Consider the following 7,496-nt stretch of genomic DNA (forward strand, 5'->3'; position numbering starts at 1 on the left):
TCATGAGTTCGAGCCCCCCATCAGGCTCTGCGCTGTTAGCCTGCACGGTTAGTGCAGAGCCTGCTTGGGGATTCTCTCTCTCTCTCTCTCACAATAAATGAACTTTAAAAAATAAAATAAAATAAAATAAAAGAGTCATTGAGGAAGGGTGGAGGTGGGTCATAGCTTGGCACATCCTAGAGATGAGTGGTCCTTTCTCCCTTAGCCCTTTCTCGGCACACAAAGGACAAAAGGCGGGGGATTTCTCAAACATTGCTGCTTCCCCGGAGCCCAGGGTTCAGGTAAGGTTTGACGTTGTCACTTCCGATGTACAGTCTTTGAAATGAAAAACTGATTACTGTCTCCTTTCCTGCCACTTCCAGTTCCAAGTGTCTGGACATCCTTCAGAGTGGTGTAAACATTTCCACAGCACTGCTGTAATATATTTTTTAAAAAGTATATTAGGTTTTAAAAAGTGAATTAGGTTGTTCCCTAGAAACAGTTCTGGCACCTGCATTATCTGCCCACAAATGAATCCTTTGTCTCCAAATGCGTAGTGATTAAACCTTTCCCCCACATATAACGATTTCTTTAAAAAAACTACCTTCATAATTAGCATTTCTTGAGAAGGGAACGAAAGTAATTATGGCCAAATTCACAAAACTTTTCTCTATAATGTTTTTGACTAGAGTCTACATCTCCAAATTCTTAGGTGGGACAAATCCAAATGCCTTTCTAATTAAGGGCATTTTAATTCTCCTTGTCTCCTTAGATGAGTCACCATCTACTCAGCTTGAACCTCTGGGGCATTCACAAAGAAGTCAAATTAGCAGAGGTACAGGATGACAACGACTAACACATCAAGGCCTTGGGAGTCAGCTCAGAAAGCTCTAGTCCACCTCTCTTTGATGGGGATGATTTTAGCTGGGATAATTTAGCATTTCGTTCACATCCGTGCTGGGAATCACTGTGTCCTCATGTGGTACTGATAAGACAGCTGAGCTCACTGGCCATAATGGCCCAAGGCCTTGACTCTCCTTCAGACCTCTACTCTTGTGACTAAAAAAAGAAGTGAGAATGAATAATGCATGACATACAGAAGCTTGGAACTCAGGAGAGAGAGGCCCAAGAATGAAATCCTGTTTATATTTAAAACAGAACAAATGTTTAATGAATGGTTTAATGTGTTCAGCGGCACTGGGTCAAATGCTTAAGATGAAGAAGCCCAAGTAGCGGCCCTTGCATTTTTCATGCCATGTTGACCGTGGACCAGGCACTGTGCCAAGTACTTTATACCTAGCAGCTTTTTTCCATTTTTGCGTCATAACTGTGGAGTGGGTGAGTATTATCAAGCCCATGTGCATATGAGGAAACTGAGGCTCAGAGAGATTAAGCCACTGTTCAAGGCCATGCACTGAGGAAGGGCATTGCTGGGATTGCAACCTAGGTCCCTCCGACACGAAATCCCCTGGTAAAGGGCCTGCTGACCAGTATCTGCAGTTGGGCTGGGAAGTTAAGGCACAGTAACATGAAAAAGGAATTAATAATTTACAGAATATGTGATAAATGCTTCAGAAATGGAGAGCTAGTTTTGGCCGGAGTTGGTGGTGGCAGAGAGCATTCTGTAGAGGGGTACCTGCACTAGACTTAATAAAAGGAGCAGAGTCAAGTGTCCTCTTCAAGGGCAGGAGGTGGGAGAGAGATACTCTAAGCCAGTGGTTTTCATATTTAAACATGCATCAGAACCACCTGCCTTCTCAAAAGAGCTTGCTGGAACCCACCTCCAGAGATTCTGATCTAGTAAGTCTTAGAGAAGGACCTAGAATTTGCATTTCGAACCAGTTCTCAGGTGATGCCGATGCTGCTTGGCCAGGGACCACACTTTGAGAACCACTGCTCTAAGCAAAGGCAAGGTATAGAATTATGGAGTACATTTGGAAATCTGTAATTTGGCCAGTTGGGTTCCAGTAGGAAGTTTTGTTCAAGCCAGGGCATTCATGGAGATGAGGCTGAAAGGTGGTTTAGAGCCACAAGTATTCCCGTCACTTGTTTCAATCAAGATACCTTGTGCAATCATAGGGGGAAATTTCGTGAATAGGCATTGTGGGAAAGACTTGTTCTTCCCTGGGGTAGATTGCATTATTGACCCCCAGTCTTGCCCACACCCTCTGTCATGTGCCCTTGGATTTCTTCCATAAAGATAGAACCCATTTCCCTGTCCCTTGACTTTGAGTTTAGCTATGTACTTTGGTTTGGCCATTAGAATGAGGCAGAAGTGACAGTGCCAGGTCTGAGCCTAGGCCGGTTGGTCTTGTGGTTTTCCACTTGACCTCGTGTCTTGGCCATCACTGTGAGAAGACCGTGGCACACTAGTCCAAGGAGCAAGAGAGACAGGTGAAGCAGAGAGCCCTCCCAGCTGAGTGCAGGCTGGAATAGTCACCCTCCCAGATGCATGAGCACACAATAACTAATTTTTATTTAAGCCACTGAGTTTTGAGATGGTTTGTTTACTCAGCGATGATTTACTGATAACTCCTCCTTAAAGTGTGTATGGGATTAGAATGCATGTTTTTTAGGCTACCTGATCAAAACACTAAATTCATTTTTCATTTTTCTTGGTATAAAAGAATCCTAAAGGCAAATTATTATGCTTGTAAAGTTGGTGATCATTTTCTACAAAATGCCCCATACATCACCCAGATAGTTCCTTCATGAGAGGATCTGCTGCAACCTTGGGCTTTTTTCACATCTTCCTTTGGTTTCCTTGATATTCAGGCTCAGGCTGAGCCTCTTCACTTGGCTGAAACTTATTATTCTTGAAGGGCCTGATGAACAATCCATTATGTTGTCAGCTCATTGATTAAGAGTGTCTTCAGCGTGAGAGAAGATCATTGTTATGGAAATTTCCCTGCTCCTGTCTATTTTTCCTAATAAACTGGGTACAAATGAAAACCTCAGTTTGAGGAGAGAGAAAAGTGGGCTGTTCAACCAAATAGTGGTTCAGGCCAAGTAGTGGTTTGGCACTTATAAAAAATTGCACCTTATTTTTATTTTTATTTTTTTAATGCTTATTTATTTTTGAGACAGAGGGAGACAGAGCGAGAGTGGGGGAGGGTCAGAGAGAGAGGGAGACACAGAACCTGAAACAGGCTCCAGGCTCTGAGCTGTCAGCACGAGCCCGAAGTGGAGCTTGAACCCATGAACCGTGAGATCATGACCTGAGCCAAAGTCGGACGCTTAACCGACTGAACCACCCGGGCGCCCCAAAAATTGCTCATGACTGGGAAGCTCACGACTTCTCTTTACCTTAGTGATTGCCATGTCCAAGTGTCCAACCATACAGTCACTGCCTTTGTGGATTCTTCTTGGACCTTTTTTAATCCTATTTCATAAAGCTATCCTCTGCTCCCTCCCATGGAGGATGTCAGGAAAACATGACTATTCTTTATATGGGTACTTTTCAAATTTCAGTGCGGATAAGAATCACCTAGAGAGCTTGTTCAATCACAAGTTCCAGGCTTTACCCCACAGATTTTGATTCAGGTGGTCAGGAGTGGGTCCTGACAATTCGTATTTCTTTTTTAGTCCTTTTTAAAATTTTTATTTATTTATTTACTTACTTACATTTTATTTTATTTTTTAATTTACATTCAAGTTAGTTAGCATATAGTGCAACAATGATTTTGGGAGTAGATTCCTTAATGCCCCTTACCCAATTTGCCCACCCCCGCCTCCCATAACCCCTCCAGTAACCCTCCATATTTAAGAATGTTTGTTCTCCATATTTAAGAATCTCTTATGTTTTGTCCCCCTCCTTGTTTTTATATTCTTTTTGCTTCCCTTCCCTTATGTTCATCTGTTTTATATCTAAAGTCCTCATAGGAGTGAAGTCATATGATTTTTATTTCTCTGGCTAATTTCGCTTTGCATAATACCCTGTAGTTCCATCGACGTAGTTGCAAATGGCAAGATTTCATTCTTTTTGATTGCCGAATAATATTCCATTGTATATATATACCACATCTTCTTTATCCATTTATCCGTCGATGGACATTTGGACTCTTTCCATACTTTGGCTATTGTTGATAGTGCTGCTATAAACATTGGGGTGCATGTGCTCTTTGAAACAGCATACCTATCCCTTGGATAAATACCTAGTAGTGCTATTGCTGGGTTTTAGGGTAGTTCTCTTTTTAATTTTTTGAGGAACCTCTATACTGTTTTCCAGAGTGGCTGCACCAGTTTGCATTCCCACCAGCAGTGCAAAAGAGATCCTCTTTCTCCGCATCCTCGCCAACATCTGTTGTTGCCTGAGTTGTTAATGTTAGCCATTCTGACAGGTATGAGGTGGTATCTCAGTGTGGTTTTGATTTGTATTTCCCTGATGATGAGTGATGTTGAGCATTTTTTCATGTGTCTGTTAGTCATCTGGATGTCTTCTTTGGAAAACTGTCTGTTCATGTCTTTTGCTTCATTTCTTCACTGGATTATTTGTTTTTTGGGTGTTGAGTTTGATAAGTTCTTTATAGATTTTGGATACTAACCTTTTATTTGATATGTTATTTGCAAATATCTTCTCCCATTTCCTTGGCTGCCTTTTAATTTTGCTGATTGTTTCCTTCGCTGTGCAGAAGCTTTTTATCTCGGTGAGGTCCTAATAGTTCCTTTTTGCTTTTGTTTCCCTTGCCTCTGGAGACTTGAGTAAGAAGTTGCTGTGACCAAGGTCAAAGAGGTTTTTGCCTGCTTTCTCCTCGACGATTTTGATGGCTTCCTGTCTTATGCTGAGGTCTTCCATCCATTTTCAGTTTATTTTTGTGTCTGGTTTACACAAAAAGTGGTCCAGGTTCATCCTTCTGCATGTCGCTGTCCAGTTTTCCCAGCACCACTTGCTGAAGAGACTGTCTTTATTCCATTGGATATTCTTTCCTGCTTTGTCAAAGATTAGTTGGCCATGCATTTGTGGGTCCATTTATGGGTTCTCTACTCTGTTCCATTGATCTGAGTGTCTGTTCTTGTGCTAGTACCATACTGTCTTGATGATTACAGCTTTGTAATACAGCTTAAAGTCCGGACAATTTGTATTTCTAATGAGCTCCCAGGGGATGCTGATGCTGCTGGTCTGCAGACCTCACATTAAATAGTACTGTATTCTACCTGCCTTTTGAATTCTTATTCCAGATTCCTTCTCACTCCATTCTCTGAGATGTTTCCTTCCCATTTCACAGGGTTAATCATCATCAAACCCATTTCCATTGGAGGAAGCTCTAACTCCACTGGCTTTTAACCTCCAACAGACTCTTACTCCATTCTCTCTAAGCAAGCTCTCAATGATAAGCGTTTTTCTTCTCTGTGCTAGGCACAGAGGCCTAAAGATCTAAACATTCGGTAATACAATTGTTCAGTAAAGGATTAACCTTGCCCGAAGAAAGGTTTGGTTCTTGCGTGGTACCTGGGAGGTAACCTCTTAGCCCTTGAAATATCTCACCTGGTAAGAAGGTATCTGTTGACTTGAGAACCTTGGGTCATACCAGATAGTCTATACTAACACTATGATTTATTGGGGGAAGGTAAGGCTTGAGCCACATGGTATTAACTTGGCTTTTGGAAGAGCTGGAGACTAAGGTCAGCCACACAGATGATTAGCTGTGCCTGCATGACTAAACCCCACTCCCCTACCTCGACACTAAAGCCAAGGTGAGCTTCCCTCGTCACCAACACTGTATGTGCTGCTACACACTGCTGCTGGCAGAGGCAAGTGCTGCCCACATGAGTTCACTGGCAGAGGATACCCGGAAACCCATGTCTGGTTTCTCCTGGACTCTCTCCTATGAATCTATTTATTGGCTGATTTTGATATGAATTCTTTCACTGTAATACATTCTAACTGTAAATGTAATGACTTTTCTGACTTCTGTGAATCCTGCTAATGAAAATTAACCTGTGGGTGGTCTTGGGGACCTCCCAAACTGCAGTATTAATGTATGGAAAATAAATAACCAAATGCTATAAGAGGAAGTGGTAGGTTTCACAGGTGTTTGATGGAGGAAGCAAACCTTTGGTGGAAAGGCCAGGGGAGGGTCCTGGAGGACAGAGGGCTAGAGTTAACCCTTGAAGGAGAAGTGACATGAAAACATTTACGTTTTAACATTTATTAAAACCCCCAAACAATTTGTTTTCTTAAAAATGTCTTAATAATATAGAAAAACATGGAGAATATAATGGAAATCACCAATAACTCTAATTCTTTTTTTTAAAAGTTTATTTATTTTGAGAGACAGAGAGAGAAAGAGAGCATGCATGCATGTGGGGCAGGGGCAGAGACAGGGAGAGAGAGATTCCCAAGCAGGCTCTGTGCTGTCAGTGCAGAGCCCAACATGGGGCTTGATCTCATGAACTGTGAGATCATGACCTGAGCTGAAACCAAGTCAGATGCTCTACTGACTGAGCCACCCAGGGGCACCACCAATAACTCCAATTTTAAAAACCATCAGCAACTTAATATGTTGTTGAATTTTCTTTTGGTCTTCTTTCTATGTGTCCAATTGTTACAAAATTTTTAATATGATAATTCTCAAATGTAAAAAACATAAAGGGAAGAGCATCATGAGCACCTTATATCTATCACCCAATTATTGTGGCCAGTCTCACTTCCCTTACATCCCTTTCATTACACCTACCCCCTAAATTATTCAGAAGCAAGCCAGAGACACTATATAATTTCACTTGTATACATGTATGAATCTCTAAGAGATAAGGATTCCCCTTTTTATTTTTAAATTTTTTAAAATGTTTATTTTTGAGAGAAAAGCACAAGTTGGGGAGCAGAGAGAGGAGGACAGATGATCCAAGCGGGCTCTGCACTTACAGGCTGACAGCAGTGAGCCCGATGTGGGGCTTGAACTCACGTACCACAAGAACATGACCTGAGCCAAAGTCAGACGCTCAACTGACTGAACCACCCAGGTGCCCCAGGATTCCCCCTTTTAACTGTACCACAATACCATCATGCCTATATCCCAAACCAGTAATAATGCCTAAAAATCACAAAATACCCAGATAATGTTAATATTTTCCAACTTGTCCTATAAATTCTTTTTTCCCCCTTAAATTGTTTGAATCAGAATCCGTAGAAGATCCATGCCTTTCAAGTTAATATGTCTTAAATCTCTTTTTTGAAAAAATGAACTTTTCTAGGTGTGAGACTGAATATCTAAATAGACAATGGCTTAACCACATATAAAGCTTTAACCCACAACCTATGGCAACCTGGCCAGGAAACCAAATCTTTATTTATAATAACCAGCTCAGTAAGCCAGACGGCTATCAGATTTGCAGGAAGCTAGGAAGCTAGGCTGCTAGCTCTAGTGATAATCCAGTAAGTTAAACAATAACAAAAGCACCCATTTTAAGTGCACAGACTGTTGAGCTGTGTAACCACCACACCAATCAAGATACAGAACATTTCCATCACTCCCAAACATTTGCCTGTGCCTCTTTGAAATCAAACTTACTCTGTC

The sequence above is a fragment of the Prionailurus viverrinus genome, chromosome D2 (assembly GCF_022837055.1).
Source record: "Prionailurus viverrinus isolate Anna chromosome D2, UM_Priviv_1.0, whole genome shotgun sequence".
Taxonomy (NCBI): Eukaryota; Metazoa; Chordata; class Mammalia; order Carnivora; family Felidae; genus Prionailurus; species Prionailurus viverrinus.